General features: G+C 42.3%; 1 protein-coding gene across 1 annotated transcript in view; it reads right to left on the reverse strand.

Moving 5' to 3' along the window:
• Positions 1-27,646, reverse strand: part of tmem178bb (transmembrane protein 178Bb) — a gene marked incomplete at both ends in the record, with an annotated part of 232,420 nt that overhangs the window by 144,314 nt on the left and 60,460 nt on the right. The window lies entirely within an intron of this gene.

Below are 27,646 nucleotides of genomic sequence, written 5' to 3' on the forward strand. Positions count from 1 at the left end.
CAAATGAGCAACTAAAACGTGTTCTTCTCAAATTAGGCTAATGCAATTCGCACTGTGGTTGGAAAAAAAAACTCAAGTCTTCCAGTGTCCTAATCTCTCAAGACAGATTCTGCTTACAGTGGAATCTGTCAGCGCCACCGCCGTAAACATGTAATGTTGTTGTTAGTGGGAATAAACATAGAAACATCAGGGAAGAAGCGGACTATGAAAGGGGTGGAGACGCACCAAGTTCCTGTCTCTGCACAAAAAAAATCAAAATCAATGTTTTAACGAATACTTAGCTGTCAGGTTAATCAAACGAATCAATTTAATCCTTTCGAAAACAAAGCAATCAAATATTCAATTCATTGCGTTACATTTTCTACCATACATTTATATGTCCTGGATTGTACTTTTTAAGTATTTTTTGTGCATGAAGAGAGAGAGAGAGAGAGAGAGAGAGAGAGAGAGAGAGAGAGAGAGAGAGAGAGAGAGAGAGAGAGAGAGAGATGGAGAAATGCCTTCAAATAATGAATAGCCTTTCTATCTGCCCCAGAGCCACTTGCAGACCTTATACTGTACATCAGTGGTTCTACAACGTTTTTAATTTCAAGGACCCCCAGTTTTTATATGCATCAGGCCACGGACCCTGATTTGATACGTTTTTTTACGGTATCTCTGGGACTAGGGTCTGCGACACTGTAATGTCGACAGTGATAATTTAGAGTGCACAAAGTCCTACACCATCGGAGTTAACTGCCCATAAGTGTCCATTTGGTTCCTAACTACTAATCATTTAGCTGGGGAGTGGGGACTGGGGACCCCCCCTGGAACCCTCCTCAAAGACCCCATGTCGAGTTGAATCACTGCAACACACAACCTTGAGCAGAGTGTCTTTTTCCTCCGTATGTCATCAGCTTATTCAGAGAGAGAAAGAACAGTATATGATTCTAACAAGCGATTGCATCACATTCACTGGGGTATTTTTTCCTTTCCAAAACCGTTTGTAACCTAAAGGACCGCTTCATCTGTTTTCTACATAACTTCATGTTAATTAGTCCTCGCTAATATGCTCATTATAAGATGGAACCATTTCTGTACTTGCGCCGTGTCTCAGAGGAGGGCTGTGGACGGTTCAGAAACCTGCCTATACCAGTGACGTCATCGGTATAGGTCCAGGGTTGTCAACATTGGACTGTCAGAATCCAGGAGATTTATTTTTTGAGGGGTGCGCTGAACTCCCCAACCGGGGTCTGGGGGTCCCCAAAACGTCTTAATAGATATATTTTCCTGTGTTCTGGTGACTTTTGTGCATGTTTGATACTTTTAACAGGCTTGCTTTACTAGCATGCGTACAATTTAAGCCTTGAAATGCAAAATGTGGGTGTTCAGATTTGATGACAGAAGCAAAATAAGACATCTTTAATAATGACGTCTCATCTTTAATAGTCATTACTTAAGTGAATATCTGCATGATCTTGCATGCATTGCCCCCACCCCTAAAGCCCAAAACCTGACCTATAATCGGTCAGGTTTTGACATTTCAAACTTTATTATTTTCAGCAAGCTCTCTCCAGAAAGAGAAAACCTTTAGTTTCTATTAGAGTGGAATCCTCATCGATGATAGCATTGGTAGGCAGTTTTCTGAACTGTCCACAGCCCACCAATGAGACACAGAGAGTAGACGGAAATGGTGCCTATCTCACAGGGACGTGCTGGGCCCCTTATTCAGCCCGGGAAAAAGAGTTGTAGAGGCCCTCATTGCACGCTATAGAGAGAGATCTCTCTCTATTGCGCTGCTGCTACTCAAAGATTTGTCATTTCAGATCATGACAAGTGACAACCCAGTGGGCCAATTACTGTACATGAGTTATATTTCGTCGTTGTCGGGTGGAAACCTTGTATGTCCAAAACCGTTTGTTTTGTATTTATCATTTTAAAAATGATTTAAACTAGTGTAAACAGCCGATCTACAAGCACACAACGCCTCGCACCGCGAGGCGTTGTGTGCTTGTAGATCTGCTGTTTTCACTACTTTTGTGCAACGGCCTCATATGATGAAGCAGGGCTTTGCTGACATTTTATTTTTATTTTTTTCCTAATGGCCGGCCTGGACCGGCCGGGAATGAACCGGCCGTTCGGGAGTTGTCCCGCTTTTCCCAATGGCCAGCACGTCCCTGCTATCTCATAATGAGCATTAACGAGGACCAATTATATGAAGATAGGGTTGAAAATTGGTGAATTCTTCTCTATCTTAGTGAGACACCGTCACTTCGATACAAAAAAAAAACACGCTTCCCTCTTATCCAATTAGTCGGACAAGAAGAAAACGATAAATAAGAAGGGAATCGATACTATACTGTATGCGAGCAAGTTAATTGCATTCACCCAGCATCTGTGGTAATAAAAAAAAAAAAAAAAAGGGAACAGGTGAATGCAATTACTGTAACATCTTGGTAAATAAAAAGAAATAAATAAATAAACAGCAACCAAACAGCAGTGCTGGGAATCCCCGAGGGAACAGGGTTGAGAGACACACTGTTTAAAAACTCCCTGGCACACGGGGCTGTCAGCATGGGCATTAGAATGCACACATAGCACACTCATTTACCATGATATCCCTTAGGCCCCGCGGGGGGCCAGCTGCCGCTGTCCCGTTCACTCTGTCAGTGGTGGAGAATTCCTAAAGTACTGTATGTGTACTCGAGTATACTGTTCTTACGTGCAATGTTTGAGGTGCTTTGACTTTACTTGAGTATTGTTTCCACTTTGCAATGCTTTATATTGCTTGCGCCGCACCGCACCACACCTCTGAAGCAAATGTTGTGCTTTTGAACTTTTTTGAACACTGAAATTATTTTAAAACTTCAAATACCAGTGATTTTGTAGATTTAGATCATTACCAAACAACAACGTTGTAAGCTTATAGATCAGCTATATTTTAAAAAGTGACACACGAAACAGTAAAAAGAAAATGTAAATGTGCCATTCATGAATCGTGATTACTACTTTAAAAGTTGGGGTAAGTGATATTTTCTTTGTTAAAACAAAATATGCCACGTGTTGGGTCTGATAGGCTAAATATAATCGAACAGGTGGTCCGTGGCTCAAATGCTGAATAAATAATGGACCTTGATATTGTCACTGTGGGGCAGAAACCTCGTATCTCCAAGTTTCAAATGTGTACGTTTTTTCACAAAGTAAAGCCCTGCTTCATCAGACAAGGCTGTCGCACAAAAGTAGTGAAAACAGCAGGCGTTGTGTGCTTGTAGATCGGCTGTTTTCACTAGTTTAGGTTATTTTTTTAAATAATAAAAAATGAACGGTTTTGGACATACAAGGTTTCCACCCGACAACGACGTTATGAAAAAGATTGAAAACCACTGCTCTATAGCAACGATTGCTAGCAGAATGAATGCTTTAGCCCTCTTCTTTTTACTCGTAACAGAGTAAAAAGATGTGAGTATTTCTTCCACCCCTGCACTCTGTGCCCGTGGAAGAGCGCTCTGTTGGACAGCCTTCCACCAGATGGAATGAGGTCGTGCCACAGTTCAAGCCCTGCGTTGGCCTGGTTTATTTTCCACACACACACACACACACACACACACACACACACACACACACACACACACACACACACACACACACACACACACACACACACACACGCCTGTCCTGTTGGGATTAGAGCGTTCTGGCGATGTGGCTGCACAGCTGGAGGAGACTCTCCTGGGGAGGGGGGGACGCTATAGCGCAGCGATTCTCAAATTCGCTTTTTTTATTATTACTTCAAGGACCCCCGGTTTGATACATATTATTACACAGACCCCCCCCCCCCCCCCCCCCCAGTTGATAGCTCCTTTTTTTCTGGGACCCCAACCTACACTGTCCTCCTCAGTGTTGATGTAACTCTGAGGGGCCTTTTCCACCGGCAAAGAACCGGTTCCAGAACCAGTGCCGGTTCAACTTTCTTGGAACCTTGGTTCGTTCTTGGGAACCTTGGTTCGTTCTTGCGAACCAGCTTGCTTTTCCACCAGATTGAACCAGAGGCTCTGGAACCACAAAAATCAAGGATTTTTTGGTTCCGGTTCCGAACCAACTTTTACGGTTCGGAACCAACTCCCAAGGAAATGCCCAAGAATATTTTGTTGTTGTTGGATAAGATTTTGTCCACATTTCCATGGTGCATTGATGTGGTGCCATAGGAGAGCTAACCGGCCAATCAAAAATAACAATTATTCTACATTCGCTAGTTGTGTAGACTTCTTGTCAATTAAGTACTGCAGGTCTTTAACAATAATAGTAAAATGGGTCCATTTGGTTCCATTATATGCTCTCAAGAGTTAAAGATCTATAAGGGTCCATTTGGTCACCAACTCTCCATCATTTAGCTGGGGACCACCTGGAACCCCCTCGAGGACCACTGGTGGTCCCCGGACCACTGGTTGAGAACCACTGACATACATTACAAACACTGTATCATCTCTGTCGATCTCCCTGGTACATACAGTATATGGAACCCCACTTCTGCCTACAGTGCTCCTGTATGGCATGGCAACATTATATAGACAGCCAATGACTCTGGAGCAGGGGTGGGCAACTTTGATGTTGGAAAAAGGGCCACTATATTTTCACACACACTCCAGAGGGCCACAATGCATATACAGTCAAAAATAGCAAAAAATAGCAGATCTACAAGCTCAAAACGCGTCGCACTGCAACGCGTTTTGAGCTTGTAGATCTTCTATTTTTGCTAATTTTTTAAATGGTATCCTGAAAAGTAATTTTTGTATTTAATTTCAAATGCATGTACAGGTTCTTATGTTACTTATGTTACTTTGCACTTCATGAACTTTAATCACAAATGAAGTGGACATAAAAAAAGACTAGTAGTAGGCTACTAGTCATCAAGAAGATACTAATATACAGTCGACTGAAGTAATTAAAGCAGGTCAATCAATAATATATCAGTATTCTGATATTAACCTGCGGGCCGCATTAAGTGAAGGTGGGGGCCGCATGTGGCCCCCGGGCCGCCAGTTGCCCATGTATGCTCTGGAGCGTGAATGGGACGCGTCAGCGCCTTTTGTGTGAGCTAAGGAACGGCCGCGGTTGCTGTGACTACTGCCAGTTGGTCACAGTCACAGAGACGTCGTGACTGGGTAATCACCGCTGATAGAGCGCTGTTACTCATAGCCAGTGGTAAAATGTAGTGGAGTAAAAGTACAATATTTGGATCCGAGATGTAGTGGAGTAGAAGTAAAAGTATTGGAAATCGGAAACACTCCAGTAAAGTACAAATAAGGCTGCACCCACACCAAAGTACCTATGAGAGTGGATTCCCCATTCCGCCAATGCATTTCATGCCAGTAGAGGATTTCTGCAAAAAAAACGCTCCATTGAAATGCAGAATGGGGGAGAGGCGGGCAAGTCACAATGTTTTGGCAGTGCTTCCTACCGACCAGTGTGAGTTTCGGCGATTAAAACTATGACGAAAGATTTTCTTCAACTACCTTTTTTCACTGACAAAAACAAAATAAAAACTAAATGAAAACTAAGCTATGATGACTAGGGATGGAGCTCGAAACAAGCGTGCGCTACAAACTCGATAACAAATGTATTGAGTACCCGGTATCAATAAGCTTTGGGCTTATCAAGCCTGTTATCGAGCATAGCGGTCCATGATATTATGTTTAAACAATCAAAACAAGAGGCGATCAAGAAGTTATTACTGTACTATTCATAATATAAAGCCAATTAAAGGCCCACTTCACCTAACCTCATATGATGCATCATGCTGCATCATATGATGCAAAATGCATCACTAGTCATGATGAAATACTACAATATCTCAAAACACAGATTGAACACAAAAAAATAACACAAAGGATTGTGTTGATCATGTCCCAAACAACAATAAAATAAAATCTGGATGTCCCAGAGGTGAAGTGAGCCTTTAACACTTATTGCACACTAATGAATGATTGTTTTAATGATATTTCATGTTAATATTTGTTACTTTTGTCAATATTGTCATCTTCATAGATGGTGGTCAGCCACAAAAGCCACAAAACAAAGTCTCGAAACAACTGGCCAATAAAAAGATATACCAGTTCTGTTCAGAATTTGTTGTCTTTAAACAAAATATAAAAAATGCTCAATAGTGGGCTCGATAAAAGCCTGGTTCAATAAGCAGGATCGATAAGGTGCTCATTATCAACAAAAATTAACGAGCGCCATCCCTAATGATGACTAAAGTAAACTAAATATATTGACAATTTTGTTCTAAAAATGTTAGGGAGGGACTAGAATGAGATCAGAACTAAAAGACAAGTAATCTTATGTTTGGTTGCACTCGGTCGTTGTGCTCTGAAAATAGCAGCTCTACAAGCTCACATCGCCACACCACGCTTGCTATCCAAAGGGTCACCAATTTTTCAGATTTGATGTACAATTTACAATGTAGGCATTTAACAGACACTCTCTATCCAGAGCGACTTAAAACAAGCAAGCAGTGAAGCAGGGCTTTACTTTGCGAAAAAACATACAAATTTGAAACTTGTAGATACGAGGTTTCCACCCGACAATGACGACATACTGTTCATCAAATGCATAGAGACAGTGTAGCACCTCAGTAAACTAGGATCACAGGTGAACCAAGAACCTACACTAGCGTCAGTCTAACTCTAAACAACAGACAGTGGTGTGTAGGCAGTTGGATTTGCAGTGTATTGCTCAAGGACGTCAAACACAGCCTGGGTTTGAACCAAGAACCTTCCGATTCCCGAGCGCCGCTCTCCCCTCTGAGCCCACTGCCAACCCCTCTGTACAGTACCTCGTTGACTAATGTCCATGAGGTCTAAACTTGGATCCCCTTCTGTTCCCCCTCCAGATGAGCAGGTTACTGCACTTGGCGCCTTGCATGGTTTCTTCTACCATGTGGTAGGGCATTCACGAATAGTGATTTTTAGTATTCGAATTATTCAACCTCAAAGTATTCGAATAGTCAAATATTCGACAGGACTGGGCAAACTGTCAAATATAAGTAAGCAAGAGGCGAACATTGTGAAAATAGCCGATCTACATGCTCATAACGCCCCGCAACTATTTTCACTATATTTATCTGCGGAACCGAGTCACATTAAATGTAATACCTAAAATTCCAAGTGCTTACAATTCCAAGTGCTTGTCAGGGTGGGGGTCCCCAGTTCAAATACATTTATTTTGGGGGTCACGGCCTGAATTTCCACCGTGGGATAATAAAGGTATCTAAAAAGGTCTGAGAACCCCTGCAGGCATTGACACTAAGGCTTGCCCACCTGCCCCCGGCAGGTAAATAAAACGTCAGGGCAGGTGAAGTTGGCTTTCAGGTTGCCCGACAGGGCAAGTGCTCATTTGAGAGGGTACACAAATGTCTCTAAACACAACACAAGATATCTGTCTAAACACCTGAACGTGGCCAGTGCGCTGTCTTCTGGTCTGTGGAATGTAAAATAAGAGCACTATTTACCTATAATGTGCTGTTTTTACTGTTGCTGCATTTAAAAATAAAAAATAACAAGTGTGAACCCATAGACAGATTCAATCATAGCTAAAGTATTTGGTATTTGTATTTGGAGGTATTGAGGTATGACATTTTATCGCACAGGCCCAGAAAGTAAAGAAATAAGTGTTAAATTGAGCGGTAATTAAAATCGTACCTATCATTTTATAAAGGACGATTTACTTTTCGGGCAAGTGGGCATTACCTTCGGGCAAGTAGAACATGACCTGTACTTGCCCGATGGGCAAGTGCCTCTGAGACCTTAGTGTCAACCCCTGCCCTGGTATAGAGCATTAACAAATTCATCCACCAGGGGCATTGACAACTTATTCTTATGACTTCCTATATAAACTATATATTTTTTAAAGAGAAAACAATAAAAAAATAAAAATAAGCCAATATTCGACTTTGGTGAACAACGTCGAATAGTGACTTTGATATTCGAATATTCGAATATTTGGTGAATGCCCTACCATGTGGGTGTGAGTGTGAATGTAAAGCACATTGGAGAAAGGCGCTGGATAAATGCAACATGTTTTTACAGTAAGTGGTAAAAAAAATGCTGGTTATTGGCAATAACCAATTAAAGAGCAGTAAAAACGTACCGCTGTTGCCCCGTTGAAAAGCCCAGTAGTATTTTTATGGTAAACCCTGTTCTTCCCTCACAGCTTCTCTAATAGAGCTTCAGGGCTATATATAGGCCTCACTGTGGTTTCTGTACATTTTTTAGTTTTTACAGTGTGGCTCTGCAGCAGGGACGTGCTGGCCATCGGGAAAAGCGGGCCAACTCCCGAACGGCCGGTTCATTCCCGGCCTGTCCATTAGGAAAAAAATAAAATGTCGGCCTTCGTTCCATTTTGGGGGCTGGGCGGCCAACAAAGTAAATCGTCACTGTCGGACAGAAACCTCGTATCTCCAAGTTTCAAATGTATACATTTTTTCGCAAAGCAAAGCCCTGCTTCAACATAGAAGGCCGTTGCACAAAAGTAGTGAAAACAGCAGATTTACAAGCACACAACGCCTCGCACTTGTGTGCTTGTAGATCGGCTGTTTTCACTAGTTTAAATCATTTTTTAAATGAACAAACGGTTGTGGACATACAAGGTTACATACAAGGACTATTTTGAGGTATTTCCATTTAGTTTACTGGAGTATTTCCATCGTTTTTCAATCGTTTTACTTCTACTCCCCTACATCTCAGCGGCAGATATTGAACAATTGGAATATTTTTTTTTAACTAGTTACTTTGTAGATTTCGATTAACTGAGTACCTCTTCCACCAATGGATTTGTTTCATGACAATAAGGCAGGGGAAATGACAATGGCATTGATGTAATATCATTATCTGTGTCTGGATTGTGTTCCTATTATTGCCTGATATATGTTTTTTAAATCAGAGGGAGTCTGTAGTACTACGGAGTGACTAACTGGGTTTTCAGTTTATTCCCGGAATCCAGACACAGATAATGATGTTAGATTAATCCGCTTCTCCTTTCTTCTCTTTATTTTCACTAGATCTTCAAATGCAGCCCTGATCAGAGCAATGGTGGTAGTCACCGCATTAGGTGACCGTTAAACACTGCTATAGCATGTGTGCAGTTCTTTGTGTGTGTGTGTGTGTGTGTGTGTGTGTGTGTGTGTGTGTGTGTGTGTGTGTGTGTGTGTGTGTGTGTGTGTGTGTGTGTGTGTGTGTGTGTGTGTGTGTGTGTGTGTGCGCGTGTGCGTGTGTGTGTTGACTTTTCTCATGGCTGAGAACAGTGTTTGTGGCACGTTGGGTGGGGAATGGAGCACCGCTGTTGTTCCGACTGAGAGAAGCGATGAGATGAGTCATCTACAGCAATGGTTCTCAACCTTTTCAGGCCGCGACCCCCAAAATAATCATATTTGAACTGGGGACCCCCCCACCCTACGAGCACTAAGAGTTGAGGCATTACATTTTGTATAACACGGTTCTATTGTGAAAGTAGCATGTAGATTGGCAATTTTCACAATTTCTGCCTATGATATTTGACAATTTGGCCAATGTTTAAATTGTCATTTTAGAGGTATTAAAAAGCCCTTAAATTGTCACTTTAGAAAATGTGCAGATACCCTCTATACACTTAAACTGTTGGTTTGTTTACTGTTGAGTGAGGAAAAAATTTTGCCCGAGAAGTTAGTCATCTGGGGACCCCCCAAAATAAATTGTGGACCCCCCTGGGGGTCCCGACCCACAGGTTGAGAACCACTGATCTACAGTATGTCACTGTTTTCAGTGGGTCGGGAGACTCGGGACCCATTTGTGGTCGCGAACCAATTTTTGAGTTGTGAGTAAATAACCCTTCATTTTTGGTTTCCTACATTTTGGTTATAATTATTATTATTTTGAAAGATTAAAACAAAACAACTCCATTAATTAATTTATTTTTTAAGAAGTAGTGAAAATAGCGTAAAATAGTAGAACGATCGACTATTTTCACTAGTTTGGGTTACGGGAAGACATCAAATGTCTTGTACATGGTCTAATGTGTATGTATGTGTAAATAATGTATATTTATCTTTGAGAATAGCTCAGCGATTCTCAACCCAACCTTGACAGCACAACCAATCATCAGTGTATTTTGGATTCATGTCAATTACTATTTTCAGATATTTAACCACTTTCGCTCTGTACTTGAACTTGTACCACTTCCCCTCTACACCAAACCTATTTGCAGTATACAAGGTTTCCACCCGACAAGCCACAATATTAAAGAAGTCATTAATTTGTGATATATCATATGCCGGATCTGTAACTCACAATGACCCAACCAAAACGGAACCACGCAAGCTCAACACACACACACACACACACGCACACGCACACGCACACGCACACGCACACACACACACACACACACACACACACACACACACACACACACACACACCACTTAGCCCTTGGAGTACTTCATTATACCAAAACCAATAACTGCAAATGAGCCAGATGGTTAAACTGTAGGGGTGTAACGATATAGTAACTGTATCGAAATATCGTTTTTAACTTAAAAAACCGAAGTATATCGAAATGAAAACAGCTAAAATCGAATCGTATCGTTTTATTTTGTATCGTATCGAATCGGCAGTGCAAAGAATCGATTGTATCGATACTACCTACTTGTGCATTGTATTTAGCATTTTTAAGAAGAAAAATTTAAAAGGAGGGGTTTAATTACTTTTCCTTTCCATATAGCTACACTGGGCTATCGATGAATGTGTGTAATCACTGGGTTCATGTCAAGATGGAAGTTTGTCAATATACTTTGTCCATGTATTTGGCAGATAATCACTGTGTGTACTTATTTATATCCATAATAATACATGTTTCCCTTAAAAACCTGCACTATCCACACCTTTCACACAGATTTAATTTCTTTGCTAAATAGTTACTATATCGATTTTAAATCATTGAATCGAATCGTATCGTATCGCCATGAATGAACCAATATCGTCCATGTATCGTATCGTCAACCATGTATCGTGATATGTATCGAATCGCTATTAAAATGTATCGTTACACCCCTATTAAACTGATTACGACCCAAGCAATCATCTTTTGTGCCACATCAGCTTCCATTGTAGTCTAAAGAGAAAGGTCTCCCAACAAACCAGCAGGCAGGGGAGGAAAGTATAACTGAATACATTTACTCAAGTACACTTTTGAGGCACAGCACTTTTACTTTACTTGAGTATGACCATATTTCAATAGTCAATTCTACTCCACTACATCTCACCGGCAAATATTGTAATACTTGACTGCAGGTATTTAAAATGTTTTGCTACAAGCAATTTTATTTGAAAATATACCCTACTGTACATTTTCCAATTAAGGCCTATTGTATACGTTTATACTAAATCTACAAGCTCACAACATGATTTAGGGTGTAATAGGTTAAGGGTTCTTTATAGAGCCACTAAAAAAATGAACACAAATATTTAGAAAGCTCTTTATGTAGGCCTACAGTACACTGTAGATCAGAAAACGTTTGACAGATTTTGATAGCTACACTTAAAATCTTTGATACTTTGACACGTTATTAAGTACAGGAAGTGAATTGTGAATTCCGGACTAGCCTTTTTATAACTTTTTTTTTTTTTCAACTCGAGTTCACTGCAGCTCCGACCGTGCGAGGTGGGGTACAACGCTAAATCTCTTATTTGTATCGCTGTATCGATTTATTTATATTGAGAGATGTGTCATCCACAATGGGGCATCACAAGGGGGGGAAAGTGGGACTGAGTTACTAGGGCCTAAGGTGGAGGGGCTTTAATTATTTTATACTTTAGCTATTGAAAAATAGCAGATATACAAGCTCACAGCGTGGCACCGAGTGCCGCGCTGCGAGCTTCAAGCTTGTAGATCTGCTATTTTTCAATGGTTAAAGCAACAAATTATGCGTAATAATGCCAAATGAGCTGCTGTAGTGCACTACGGTGGCTCAAAGGGGACTTTGGATGAAATCACCGGAGAAAATTCGTTTGGCAAGACTTCAGGAAGTACAAACAAAAATTGTGAATGACATATCTTTAAAAAAAAAAATCGAGAGATACAAATAAACGATTTAGCATTGTACCCAACCGAGGTTGGAGCTGCGGCGGGAAAAAATCTCTAGCATTCGTTCTGGGATATGACATCAGGTTAATGTAATAAAAAGGCTTATCCGGAATTCTCCTTTAATGTACACAGACAGCTGCAGCAGCACAAGGCCACCTGCTGAGTGAATAACGGGTTGACACCGTAACTAGTTTAGTAGGTCATCTGAGAGGACTAAGGGTGTCGATTACACCCTGAAAAGCCAGCCGTGTTCATTTATAATAGACCCATAAGGTAAGTATGTGTCTGGACGTATTTAGATTTGCACATTTCGTTTTGAGAGGTTGGTTAAAGGTAGGGTAAGTAATAAAGTTTTATTTTATTTTTTTGGTTTTTGGTTAAAAGGTTAAAACACTATTCTGATAGAAATCATTGCTATAGAGAGTGTTAGCTCAGTATCAGGTTTCTTCCTGTCTCCCAAGCTCTTTAAGAAACAGAGAATGCATTTTCCAGGTGGGTTGCCAATTTCAATCGGGAGATCCTGTGTGAGTTCTCTCTCCTGATTGGGTGGAATTGGTATACTGACCTGAAAATGTATTTTCTGTTTACTAATGAGCTGGAGAGACAGGGAGACCCCAGTTACTACAACAACAAACACCATAGCAATGATTACTATCAGAATAATAGAGCTATTTAACACTACAGTACAGTATTGAGTAAATGTACTGTTACTTTACAAAAGGGGTCTTCAACAGGGGGTCCGAGACCCCTAGGGGGTCCTCAGAGTTACTACAGGGGGTCCTCCAAATCCTTGTGTGATAAAAGCTTTTTTTTCCTCATTTAACCACTTGAACCCTAGCGTCCATATTCTGAGAACTTTAGCCAAAAATAGCAGATCTATCGGCTATTTTCGGCAAATAGGTTTGGTGTAGAGGGGAAAAGGTACAAGTTCAAGTACAGAGTGAAAGGTCAAGTTTATTAAGTATTGACGGTTCAAGTGGTTAAATCTGAAAACACTAATTGACATGAATCCAAAATACACTGATGATTGTGCTGTCAAACGATGAAACTATATGGTATCTATTAGGGGTGTAACGATATAGTAACTGCATCGAAATATAGTTTTTAACTTAAAAAATCGAAGTATATCGAAATGAAAACAGCTAAAATCGAATCGTATCGTTTTATTTTGTATCGTATCGAATCGGCAGTGCAAAGAATCGATTGTATCGATACTACCTACTTGTGCAATGTGCATTGTATTTAGCATTTTTAAGTAGAAAAAATAAAAAGGAGGGTTAATTACTTTTCCTTTTCCATATAGCTACACTGGTCTATCAATAAATATGTGTAATCTCTGGGTTCATGTCAAGGTGCAGGTTTGTCAATATACAATATACAATGTCCATGTATTTGGCAGATAATCACTGTGTTTACTTATTTATATCCATAAAAATAAATGTTTCCCTTAAAAACCTGCACTATCACACAGATTTAATTTCTTTGCTAAACAGTTACTATATCGATTTTAAATCATTGAGTCGAATCGAATCGAATCGTATCGTATCGCCATGAATGAACCAATATCGTCCATGTATCGTATCGTCAACCATGTATTGTGATATGTATCAAATCGCTATTTAAAATGTATCGTTACACCCCTTGTATCTATGAAAAGGTTGTGGGGGTCCCTGCTTCATCTCTCTCTCTCGACTAAGGGGTCCTTGGCCTGAAAACGTTGAAGACCCCTGCTTTACAACACTGGCAAGGAAGGCAAGGCAAGGCAAGACAAGGCAGTGAAGAGGAGACTGGATAAGATATCTCCCCCGTCGCTTCGGGGAGTGCTGTCCACTCTGTTATACTGGCTGTTATTGCTGTTACTGACAGAGCGTTCTTCACGGGGCTTTGCAGCGACCAGGCCTCACTGCCTACAGGGTAGCCATTTTATTAGCTGCAATACCGCACAAGTTCATCTCAATGACAGCGACTTTTTTCACTATTATTTTGAAACAGGGCTTACATGGTTAATGCATTACATTTTTTACCTTAAATTTTTATCCCACGATTTTTGTAACAAATTTCTCACCCAGTGTCAGTTATCTAATGTAATCCTGGGCGCTACACTCCCTCCGCCAACCTGGGGAGACAACGGACTGACCTCATGCTTCCTTCTACTGTACGCATGAGGAGTCCAAGTTAATTCTTTTCACCTGACAGGGGGGAGTTTCCCCGGTTGGACGTAGCGCGTGGAAGGAACACGTTATTCCAACCAGTTCTTTTCCCCTCCATCAGGCGCCCTGGCTGGCCAGGGGGAGGCAGTATAGAGACCAGGTATACTGCATGTTTTTTGTGAGGGTACCTACCCTAGGAGACACAAACTCGAAAGGCCCTTTTGCCAACCCTATCTAGGGTATGGGCACTGATGACGCGGAGGAGAACACGCCCACAGCGTCCCCGGCGGGAATCGAACCCAGGACCTTCTAACTGTGAGGCGACAGCAATACCGACTGTGCCACCGTGCCCCTATACATGGTTAATTCATATTGTAATTTGTACCCTTTCTAGAAACTTAACTTATAGTTAAGTGGTCAGTTAAGTGGTCATCTCACCACTTAAGGTACAGTTAGATTTCATTTATCGTGATATCGTCCTCCGTCATGTTCTGGGATCAATTCACCTTTTATTTGCCGAGCTGCATATCTGGTACCACTTAAACCCTCTATAATTGGTAAAAGGTACTTCAAATTTACGTACGTGATACAGTCTTTTTTTCACTCTATCAAATGTGTTTGCCAAAACATAGCCGATCTACAAGCTCACAACGCGTCGCGATGCAACGCGTTGTGAGCTTGTAGATCTGCAATTTTTTGACAGATGTTCTGCCCCAAGGTAATGGATTTTGATTATCACGATAATATCATAAATCGCGATTTCTTTTGCCACAATAATCGTGATATGACATCTTCATATCGTCCCATCCCTAGTACCGATCCAGGGTTGGGAACCGCCACTTCGCCGCTTTCGGATCGCCTCCAGAAATGGATACAAATATCCGCGCTGCACAGAGCCGACGAAGCGTGCTTATAGGACATCAAAACCGACGAGAGATAACTCCTCCGGCGTCTCAGATTAATCAATACGCCAGCCTCGCTTATTGGGAACATTAGTCTTAATTTATTCAAACAACGTCCTCTGCGCAATGCTTCCATTGTTGAAGAGGTGTGAGAGGGATGGGACGGAGGATGAATGGGATGTGGTGGTTTAGGGGGCTTTTAGAGATGCCAGCTCACATATTGCAGATATTTCACGCTCGGTGCCTGCATGACACCACTCTCTTTGTCTCTGTGGGGAAACGGTGGCAGGGACGGCACTTACAACCCATAAACTGATATAGTACAGTTCACCGAAGGACAGCTACTACGCCGTGAACTACTGAGTGTTCGTTTAACTCTGAGCGTGTGCAAATCGGAAAACCGGTGCATTTGGTTCCGTTTTGTACACTCGGAGTTACAAATCGCTGTTTGTCAACTGGAAACCTTGTATGTCAAGAAAAGAAAAAGAAAAAATAGTGAAAATAACTGATCTACAAGTAGATCTGCTATATTTTCACTAGTACTTGGAGATAAGAGGTTTCTGCCCGACAGTGACAAAATGGATGAATTATCCTTTTACTGTGTATGGAATCTATCATATTCAAATAATAATAATAAAACATAGCAATCTTATCCAATATAATTTATCGTGTTCTGGTTGCTCGTGTTCAAATTTCACTTGCTTATCCTCTATCCAGCATGAGTTCTCTCTTGTGATTGGCTAACATTGGTATGCTTCAGTGAAATTATTTTCTGTGTACTAAAGAGCTGAGACGGGGAGACTCCTGTTACTGGACAAACACTCTGGCAGTTTAATATCCCCCCCCCTCCCCCCCAATCCCGTGTGTATTCTGCATTAGTGGTAAAAGTAATGAAAAAAAAAAAGACTCCCAAAAAATCCATTAATGTTTCCGTCAACACCAACCAAATGTACCACGTTTGAGTGTCCGCGAATGAGACATTGACATTGACTGAACCCCTGCCTACTCACTCCAATTCAGCTTTTATTTGCAGAGCTACATATCCGGCAACACTAAAACCATCTATAATTGGTAAAAGGTATACTTATAATATACAATACGTATACTGATACAGTCATTCTTTCACCCTCTATCAAATGTCTTTGCAAAAAAATAGCCCATCAACAAGTTCACAACGTGTCACAATGCGACGCGTTGTATGCTTGTTGATCGTCTATTTGTTGGCAAATGTTCCGCCCCAGGATAATGGATTTTGATAATCGCGATAATGTCGTAAATCACGATTTCTTTTGTCACAATAATCATGATATGAAATTTTCATATCGTCCCATCCCTAGCCAGAAGCAGGGATAAAACAAATGGCCATAAAAAGGAACGAACAGCATCGATTTCACCCATCTCCCCAGCAAATCCAACCCCGATGTCATTCATTGATCACTCTCTCAGCTGAATCCCAGGCTGTAGAAAAAGAACATGCTCTAGAACTGTGTGGAAGCTATGAGTACCATGACCTGATGTGATTGTAATTACAAGCACATAATGTAGCCTCAGGCTATACACTTTCTAAGCTAGCAATGGAACACACAGAGAAGCCATAACATCCTGTATTCAAAAATTGCAGAGAGGGTGCGGTCGGTGGACCGCGCCGATGTCGCAAGCGTAATACCCAGACTTGCGAGGTGCATTGTTGCTCCGGTTTGCACCTAACATGGCCCAAACACTGTTCAGCGTCATGTGCATAGAGTATACTGTATATATAATAGAGAGCGGATAGCCCCGACCCCAGCTATTCATTTCAATGCAAGTGCTCAGTGGCGTTTTGAAGCACCTGGAAGAAGCTGAAGCCAGGTGCATTGTGGGGGAAATTGGCACATCTGGATGTGCCAAAATGTGTTACGTCGAGACGTAATTACGTCACGAACGTCACTCGACGTCCATTGAACCCTATTGTAGACCCCAGCGGCGCGCTCTTTTGCTCGTGCATGTATTTTTCACCCCGCCTGCAGTTCCAGCTTTGGCCACTATGGTCGACGGCTTCAATATGTACAAGCCGTTCTGGGGGCTTGGTTATGTGTGATACCCATGGGCATAACACCAGAAGGAGATCATCTGAAACATGGGTGATTAATCTGAAACATGGATAAATAAGACATTCTACTATGCTGCCACAAAGGGTAGCGGTTAGAGCACAAGCCTTTCGTGCGGATGCTCTTGGGTTCCAACCCTGGCTGGGGTCAACATCGTATCATTAAATGATAACAAAAGAAGAAGAAGCTAACTCCATTCCTTTCAAAGAGCCGTTCAAAAGACTGGCTCATTTTAGTTACTATATTTTCTCTGTAGATTTTGATTATAATTACAAATCAATTCAAACCTATATACATTTCGGCCATATATACATTTCCGCCATTTGAAAATAGCTGATCTGCGGTACAAGCTCACAATGCGTCGCGTTGGTACATTTTGATACCAATACTTTTGTACTTATACTCAAGGACATTTTAATTCCGAACTTCTACCCATCCTCAAAAAAAGGAACGGCTCCATAGTGTGTGCCAGCGGCTACGTCATTGTAGTCCTTAGCGGCCATTTCTTGGGTCAAAACACAGGTGTTTCAATTGTTTGATTGCATAGAACTAATGCTATAGTCTAATCAGAACACCTGTGTAAGGCTGTGTTTACCCAAGAAATGGCCGCTCTTAGAACTACATTTGGCACACCCTATACTGCGAACCGGATCCCATCGTTCATTTCAATGAGCCGTTCAAAAGACTCGATTTGTTCACGAACGTCCCACCTCTACTGCCACCAAAATGACCTACTACCAAAAGACATAAAGGTTAGGTACTCCCTACCCAAACTCAAAACTAACACGGCAACGCCTTAATGTATTACTGATGAATTGAATGCAACGGACCACAATGGAAACAGGGTTAGGGTTTTGTGTTATCCTACTAATAGCCTTTTGTCTGTACTACCTGTGTATATATAATTGTTATTCAATTAACTGCAGGCACTTTGTTTCTCCAAATCCAATCATGGCTTTTTATCAGGGCTCTGCCATCAGAATAGTCCCACCAGGGCCATTTAGATTCTAATGCAAAATCTAAATCTACCTAGTAACAAAGGTTTTCAAACAATTGCATTATTATCATGTGTTGAGTAAAAAGTAGGCCTAGGATACTATATTTGTCTGAGATGTAGTGGGCGTAAGTATAGTGTAATAGTGGAAATACAAGTAAAGTAAAAGTACTTTCAAATTGTACTTAGGTACAGTACTTGAGTAAGTGTACTTGGTTGCTTTCCATGACTGCACGTGTTTTATTTTTTTTATTTTCTTATATAGGCTACTACCACAGTAAATTCTGCTCTATTGGCCCTGAGCCGTGGAGGGGTCGGGGGAGGGGTGGGAGTAGGTTGGGGTTGCATGATGCATGTCAAAGAAATCTCCCAGCAGCTCCTGCTCTATGTGATCCGGGCAGAGGCAGCAGCGTTTGGAGCAGTGCAGGCTGGGATTACGCTGGCTTAACACGGGGAGGCCAAGACCGATGGCTGGTCCACAGATCACTCATCATTACCCCACTCCAATAGGAGAGCTGGAGAGAGAGAGGGGGGGGTGGGTCAGCGTGATCTAGTATGAGAGTGACGACGCCAGCGTTGACTCCCATTGTAAGAATGGAACGCGGACAGTGGTGTAAGTACATTTACTTAAGTACTGTACTTAAGTACAATTTGAGTTTGATTACTTTTTCCACCACTGAACGCGGAAGTGCTCATTCTATCTCAATGGCATAGTTTCAATATGTTTGGAACTATGCCATTGAGATAGAACGAGCGGCGAGATCAAAGCGTGTCACTACTCTCTTCTTCTACTGCTCTGGGGTGGGTGGGGAGAGAGCCTGCTGGTGCTGTGTGGGGAGACCTGTCATTGTTACAAAACTCAATGCAAATTGTTTTTAGACCCCAAACTGATCCTACCCTTTTTTCGTTTTTTTTTGGATCGGAGAAAAAAAAAGATTTCTCGCTGACAAATTCACTTCAGCGTTCCAATTCCTGTACTCCCCTCCTCGTGCAATGTCGATTCCCCTTCCCCTGCCCGTCTCGTGCCGCCGCAGGCCACTATGATTGAACTTGGCCATTCAGGCTTGAAAATCAATTCCATCAATATGTGAAATAACCCCCCCTCCCCTCCCCTCCCCTCCCCTCTCCCCTCACCACCACTCCTCTGGTTTCTCCAGGGGTCCATCTCTAGATTATCCACTGCTGCTCTGGCCTGCCTTGCTCCTCTGATGCGGGGCGTCGAACCCAAAATGCTCCCAGCGACAGCCCGCGACACTGCCTGGCTAAAGCCTGTCAGCATTGGCTGCCATTGACTTTCATATGGAGTTCATGTGTAATACAGAAGTTGTGTACAATGATGTACGGTACCCATAACAATTGCAGCCGGTGCTACGGGTGCTACAGAAGACACTATGTCAGACAGTATCAGACGGTTATATTCCCATAACAGACCATGTGTACTAGATTTGGTGTAGTGGGCATTATTGCTATCGTTGGTTTGTCTATTCTGGTCACCATTCCCTCATTAGAAGGAATTCTTTGACATGCTACGTGAGGAGGGTCATCGCCATGCTGGCTTGTGGTGGACATTTTTGTCAAAATTCATTTGTTTTGCCACAGACAAACAAAATGAGAAGACCAGAAATGCATAAAGAGATAGCAGTGAATGACCATAACAGGTCTGTAACACTGACAGTGTACAAATGGAACCAAATGGACCACCTGGTTCCATTTGTACACACCTGCAAATACTGTAAAACATTTGAGAAGCACCAGTACTAGTGGACTCCTAATGTGTCATAGTGTCATAGTAAATACGTGTCATACTGCAGTGGTTCTCAAAGTGGATTCCAGGGATCTTGTGGGTTCCTTTAGAGGGGTCCAAATTGACCCATAGAGGTCTGTAACTCTGACAGTGTACAAATGGAACCAAATGGGGCCTTGTCAGAGTTAAGGGGAAGACCTTGAAATGTAAAAGTTTGAGAAAAACTGTCATACTGTACATATTCTGAAGAAAACCTGGAGACTTGATATTCAGTAATTGGGTCTTATGATGAAAATAAGAAAATCCTAATCATGTGTAAAAAAGAAAATCTAGAATTTGCCACGGACAAAACTCTTGACTCAAAAGTCTTGTCACGAACAAATATTGATGACCCCTGTACTGTACGTGAGCAGTGTTGGACCAACAACTCCAGCCGCTTCTGCTTCTCGTCCCGCGTTTCCGTCGTGGGAAGACGACACCATCGCTGGAGTTGCAACATCACCAGGCTGCGCGTTCGTTCTAAAATTAACCGTGGGCAATCTGCATGTGGGTCAACACTCTGATGTGATGTGATCTGGGTGTGGGTTCGCACACAGCTTAGAGCCGCCTTCATTTAGTTCCAGCTGTGTCGGAGGCATTATGCCTCGCCGTACGCGAGTGTCGCACAAAAGTAGTGGTGAAAGGAGCAGATCGATACACGCTCCGTGTGAGCTTGTAGTTTGGCTATTTTCACTATTTTAAAACGATAAAATAAATAAAAAACGGTTTTGGACATACAAGGTTTCCACCCGACAGCAACTACACAGACACACGCACACACACACGCACACGCACACACGCACACGCACACAAACACGTATATAGCACCAGCTGATTGCGCCCGAAGGTCGCAGTTTGAGAAATATCACAGCTTGTCCGCGTCCGTGTACACGTGTACACAGCGGCAAACCCATAGACCGGTTTGCTGTTCTGACATCATGCTCTGATGTCACTGTGATGTCAGGGGAACCACTCTACCAGAATGGGTTTACCGCTCTGACATCATGCTCTGATGTCACTGTGATGTCAGGGGAACCACTCTACCAGAATGGGTTTACCGCTCTGACATCACGCTCTGGCTTCACTGTGATGTCACACTAACAGAATCCCTTTTATGCCCATATATGGAGTTCCCTGATGTCATCAAAATTAATGATGCCGTTAGAGAGATCTCTGTGATGCCAGGGGGAACGTATCCCTTTTATGCCCATATATGGAGATATGGAGATCACTGTGATGCCAGGGGAACAAATCTCTTTAATGCCCATATATGGAGATCCATGATGTCCACATCCCTGATGTCCACATCACTGTGGCGCGACCTCCCCTTTTATGCCCATATATGGAGATCCCTGATGTCCACAAGCCTGATGTCCACATCCTTGATGTCCACATCACTGTGGCGCGACCTCGCCCTGAGGCGTCTTACAAGTAATATACACACTACACCAAATAATTGTGTGTGTATTTCTTTATAGGCCCTATAGTCTGTATGGTGTTTGTCTCATATGAGGTGTGTGTGTGCGTGCGTGTGTGCTCTCCACAGTACTTTGTCTGTTTCAATGAAAAGCATACCATAGGCTACCTGTCTCTATCCATGGTGCTGATCCATCACACTGTATTTTCTATGTCTCTGTCCATGGTGCTGATCCATCACACTGTATTTTCTATGTCTCTGTCCATGGTGCTGATCCATCACACTGTATTTTCTATGTCTCTGTCCATGGTGCTGATCCATCACACTGTATGTTCTATGTCTCTGTCCATGGTGCTGATCCATCACACTGTATTTTCTATGTCTCTGTCCATGGTGCTGATCCATCACACTGTATTTTCTATGTCTCTGTCCATGGTGCTGATCCATCACACTGTATTTTCTATGTCTCTGTCCATGGTGCTGATCCATCACACTGTATTTTCTATGGCAATGAATTCACGATGCACTGTGTCTCTGTCCATGGTGCTGAGCCTTCTATGGTTCAGCCATAGACTGTAAAAACATGGACGAAGGGGCGTCACTCATTGGTTTCTACAGACCAGTTTTGAAGCCACTTTTTTTCAGCGAATTGAAATCCACCGTCTTGGAATTTCCAGTCCTGAAACGGAACCGGATAGTGATGCTATTGGCTGGAAGGGCAGCGAGGGTGGCTCTTCGCTCAGTAGAACCAGTAGAAGCCCTAGAAGCATACCATGCTTTATCATCAACTGAATCGTATGGCACAACAAGTAAAAACATTCATCCGAGCGCTGCCTTGTGCCGTTGGGTTTGATTCGACATTCCTTCCTGGAGGAATCGGGCCTTCTGCCATGTATCCTTTGGCTGAGGCGGAATGGTTAAGCCGACCGCCTCCACCATGTTATCATTATTTAGAGGAAAATGTATGCGAGACAAAAATAGGCCCTGCACGTTGTGTCACAGTCGCGCGGCAAGGAATCCTTCTCTGATGTGAGCTCCCGGGTCCCCGGGAACCCGCTGGGGGGGACGGTGGAGACAGACAGCCCTGCGGGGGAGCACAGGCAGGCCAGGCAGGGAGGAAGGAGATGGAATGGCTGCTAGCTGGACAGTGCCGAGCATTCATTAGGGCACATTATCCCATTGATTCTATACAAATGTCTTCTGAATCCAAAACAGTTTTCTGAAAAAAGAAAAAAAAAACTGTGTCGCTGTGTCACTGGTTCTCAAACCTTTTTCATCTAAACCAGTTGTTTTCAACCAGTGGTCCGGCGTGCCCAGCTAAATTTCCAGGCTGTGCTTGGCGGGCCAAAATCTGTAGCACCCGGCTAAGAGTCTGGTGAAAATTAAGCAAAATTCCTCCTAAACGTGCAAAACAAACTATACTTTTGCGTTTGTGTTTGTTTAAGCAACTACTCCTCCTATGTTGAGGGCAAAAATAAGAATTAGCCTAATCAAAATGAAGGGAATTAATTTAATCAAATGAATTAATTAATGCATTTTAAAATTGTTCCATTTGGTTTCATTTTACGCCCCCAAGAGTTAAATTATTGTTAAACATTTGCATTACACTATTTACAAGAATTAGAGAATGTAGATTTTTTATTTTAGTTTGTCTGTTGCCACATTCTACATGTACTGTATCCCACATGAATACAGCATGGAATTGGGGACGAAATCTCATCAAATGCCAAATAAATAATAGACCTTGATATGAATGAAAAAGGTTGAAAAGTGACACAGATGCTTTCCTTTTTTTTTTCATACAGTAGGTCTTCTGAGTAACCTACTAACCAAATGAACTGGCTCCTTCCAGGGTTCCCACACATCTTTACCAATTAATTTCCAAAACTTTTCCAAAACTTTTCCAGAATATTTAATCCGATTTCCAGGACTATATAACAATAATTCAGCTCAATAACGAGTCGCTTACTCCGATGCGCAATGCCCAAAGACAGGTAGGGTATGCCAGTGGTTCTCAACCTTTTTAGGCAGTGACCCCCAAAATAATCATATTTGAACTGGGGACCCCCCCCCCCCCCCACCCTGACGAGGAAGAGTTGAGGAATTTTGTATAACACAGTTTTATTGTGAAAATAGCAGATCTACATGCTCACAACGCCTCGCGTTGCGAGGCGTTGTGAGCATGTAGATCTGCTATTTTCACAATTTCTGCCTCTAATTTTTGACAATTTGGCCAATGTTTAATTTGTCATTTCAGAGGTATTAACAAAATAATAACCAAATACAATAAAACAAAAGACAATAAATGGCTATTTTTTTCAGCACCCTTGATCAATTCCAAAACTTTTCCAGTACTGGAAAAATATTTTTCTAATTTCAAAATATTTCCAGGAATTTCATGACCTAATACACAGGTGCCAGGTATGCAGTACTATGCACGCTCACACCCCCACGCTCACATATATCGTGAATGAGTGAGTGTTCTGTAATTGAAACCTGACCAAGCGCCTCACTCAGCGCACACACATTAATTGAACCCCTGTCCACCCAGGGTTGAGGCATTAATTGAAGTTTTGCGCTTTGGTAGCTTCTTGGAAGCGAGGTCTCACCGATCATTCTTTTGTCACCCTGGGTGGTCTTTCACCACTGCTGCTATACTATACGGTGGGCCTTCACACCCAAGAAGACCTGGGGCCAGATTCTACAACTGCCTTCTAAATCAGTAGTTTGCAAACGCTCTTGTAATTGAAGATTATTCAAGATTATAAAAAAAAAAGTTGTAAGTTAAGATAATATTGTTGACTTTATATACTTACAGTAAATACTTACATTATATAAAGTTTAAAGGCGTACTAGGTAGAATCGCACACACACACACACACACACACACACACACACACACACACACACACACAAACACACACACACACACACACACACACACACACACACACACACACACACACACACACACACACACACACACACACACACTGATTGACTGACTGATGATTGATTAGAGAGAGCACTAACAACAACTAATAAACGGTGCCCAAATCTGAAATAACCGCATGCTGAAACAATGCCCACATTTGGAGATGACTGACATCACGAACAGTCATCGTGGAACACCATATATGGGCATAAACGGGCGAAACAGTGCCCAAATTTGGAGATGACTGACATCACTGATACGTCTTGAATCCTACTATCCTAGGAGCATGTGTGTCTTTCCTTTGATGTAGAGGGGTAAAGAAGGAGCCAAACTACTATAGTGCCCTGGGGCACCCTGTTCAACTAAGTATAAAGAATTTAAGTCATTTTAAAAACTCATTCTGTGCCAATGACGTTTTTTCCCAATAGCCCCGGTTTATGACGGTTTTTGTGTTTTTTTTATAGAAAAAAAAAAAAAAACTTTTTTTTTTTTTTTTTTTAAGATGTCAAAATGACCTGAGATCAGAGAGATGCTTTTCTCTGTTTGTGTGTTCGCTCCCTCGTTTATCTGATTGAGAAAATGTGTGTTCATGTGTGTTCATTCTAGTGGATGGACACTTTTTTTCATTCAAACAGCTCTATCTCTGGAACCATTTGTCTGATTGACAAAATTCTTTTTGCCAGTGAATCACAACAAAATTATTAAAAAAAAATCTTTTTTTTTTCATTGCATAGTAAAGAAAAACATACAAAATCGTGGCACAGCTACCTTGGAGCCATTTTGGCATTTGGCACAGAATGAGTTAAGAGACCCTCAGAGTGAAAGTATTTACAGTATACACTCACAAAAACACACACAAGCTCTGAATTGCCCGTGTGGTGGGGCGTCCATCTTCAACGCTTGCCTCACTTTCCCTCTAAACCACTCAGCATTCACCATTTCCCAGGTTTCCAGCTCGGAACATGCTAGCCGTGCATTTAATTAACACCCTCGCCACCCCTGTTCCTTCTGCCTTCCATCCGTACACAGGGAGCCTATGGGGGGGAAGCAAGCGCCGGGCGGATTGTGTTTATTCTTTCTTCACGCAACACCTTTTTCTTAAGCTTTTCTGGAGCGTACAGTTTTCATTAATCAACCCACGTGGCCTTAATTTCTCCCTTTGTTTCCTTCAGCACTGGCGCCGAGAAAAAAAAGGCAAGAAAAGGATATCCTGTCTTCCGTTGAGAGGGCTGCCGCAGCCCAGTGCTGCAGCTATAGCAGAAGTTCTAACATATCCCACTATGCTGGGAGGGGAGCTCCCAAAATGGCACATCACAGCCAAAGCGGTGGGGGGGTCAGCTTCCCGGGAGCTCTCCGCTTCCCTAGCGGAAACCTGGAACGGATAGTGTTTTGCCCAAATGTGCTGAGCCTCTCAAATAATGCTGCGATAAAACTTTAATTGCCCGACGACATGGCCGTGTACTGGTTTGTGTTTCACCGGGCACGACAAGAAAGTGCCTCGCGAGGTAACATCCACGACTAATGTGTGCGCTATGAGGGACTGTCTTCACTTTAAAGTGGTGTTGCACACACCCGGTTTTAAAGGGGGTGTAAGTGATATATTTTTGTTAGAGTAAGTGTTAATAACTGTATATTCCTACAGCAAGGGTTTTTAACAGGGGGTCCGGGATCACTAGGGGGTCCTCAGTTACTACAGGGGGGCCTCCAAATCTTTGTGTGAAAGAAACTTTTTTCTCCTTTAACCACTTGAACCCTAGGGTCCATATTCTGAGAACTTTAGACAAAAATAGCATATCTACAGAGATGCGTTGTGAGTTTGTAGTTCGGCTATTTTCGGCAAAGGGGTCTGGTGTAGAGGGGAAAAGAGCCAACTAATTACAGAGTGAAAGGTCAAGTTTATTAAGTGTTGACTTTTCAAGTGGTTACATATCTGAAAACACAAATTGAAATGAATCCAAAATACACTGATGGTTGTGCTATCAAACGATGAAACTATATGGAATCTGTTATGGGGGTCCCTGCTTCATCTCTCTCTCAACTAAGGGGTCCTTGGCCTGAAAACGCAGAGGACCCCTGTCCTATAGTAATCATTGGTATAGAGTGTTTACTTTGTTTTCCCCGTCTCTCTATAGCTCATTAGTAAACACATTTTCATGCCCGGGATAACAGTTTCATCCAATCAGGAGGGAGAACTATACAGGATACAAACTTGGAGGCGACGAAGCCAAAACAAAAATCAGCAGACATAATCGGATGTTTACAGTCAGAATTGAGCTTTGACTTTTTTGGGTTTTAACAACAAGCTAAAAAGGTCACTTGCAGCCCCTTCATTGGAGGAAGGAACGGTTCCTTCCTTCCTCGATGTGCCAAGCTGTGCAGCAGCAGCAAGTGCTCCTGGAGGGAGCCGCGAGGTTTGACGTGAATCACTTCCTATTTGTCTTCTTTGTTTTTGTTATTGTTGTGTCTGGCTCTTCCCAACCCCTTGCATACGTTCCACTGATTGCGCGTTTGTTATTCCCGAGCCGCAGAGCTGCAGGGGTAATTATAGCCGAGGTGATATGCGGGTGTGCGACGCCTCGATGCGCTGATCTCTCTCTCTCTCTCTCTGTTTGTCACACAGGCGCTCTGGGAGAGAGGAGTGGGCAGGAATATAAAAAGAGGAGCAGGTGGGGACAAATGGCCACCGTGCAAGAGCAACTTGTTACATCACGCTTACGCGGATCACTTTGTGCTCGGTTTCACTGCATTCAAACTGCAATAATGGTACAGCCTAGACTCTAGAATATCCTATATGAAAGGTTATTGCTCATTAGTAACTACCAGACTGTCTACTCGGGAACTTGAGAAGGATGCAAGTCCACAACCCACCCAGTTGCAATAACCGCTGTCAGAGACCTGTTGTATCTGTCTGTCCATGTCCCTTTTATGCCCCTGTATGGAGATCCCTGCTTATATTGCCCATATGGGCTTGCCCATATACGTAAAGGCATATTGGTCGAATCGGTGGTTCTGGACAACCGGATACCCATATATACCTGCTTATGTGGGCATGTGGACAACTGACCGACTTGATGGCAGGTACCGCTCTGACTTGGGTCCTTATTTTGCTTTATTTGTTTATTTAGACAGGACTATATATATATATATATATATATATATATATATATATATTATATGCGCAACGTAAATATAGTATACAGATTCAGCAATGATGCTAATTTACATCCGCAGTCCCCACAAAAACAGGCCGATTGCTTGCCCCCGGAAGTGCCGCTTGCAACGT

Source organism: Nannobrachium achirus (assembly GCF_963921795.1).
Source record: "Nannobrachium achirus genome assembly, chromosome: 23".
NCBI lineage: Eukaryota > Metazoa > Chordata > Actinopteri > Myctophiformes > Myctophidae > Nannobrachium > Nannobrachium achirus.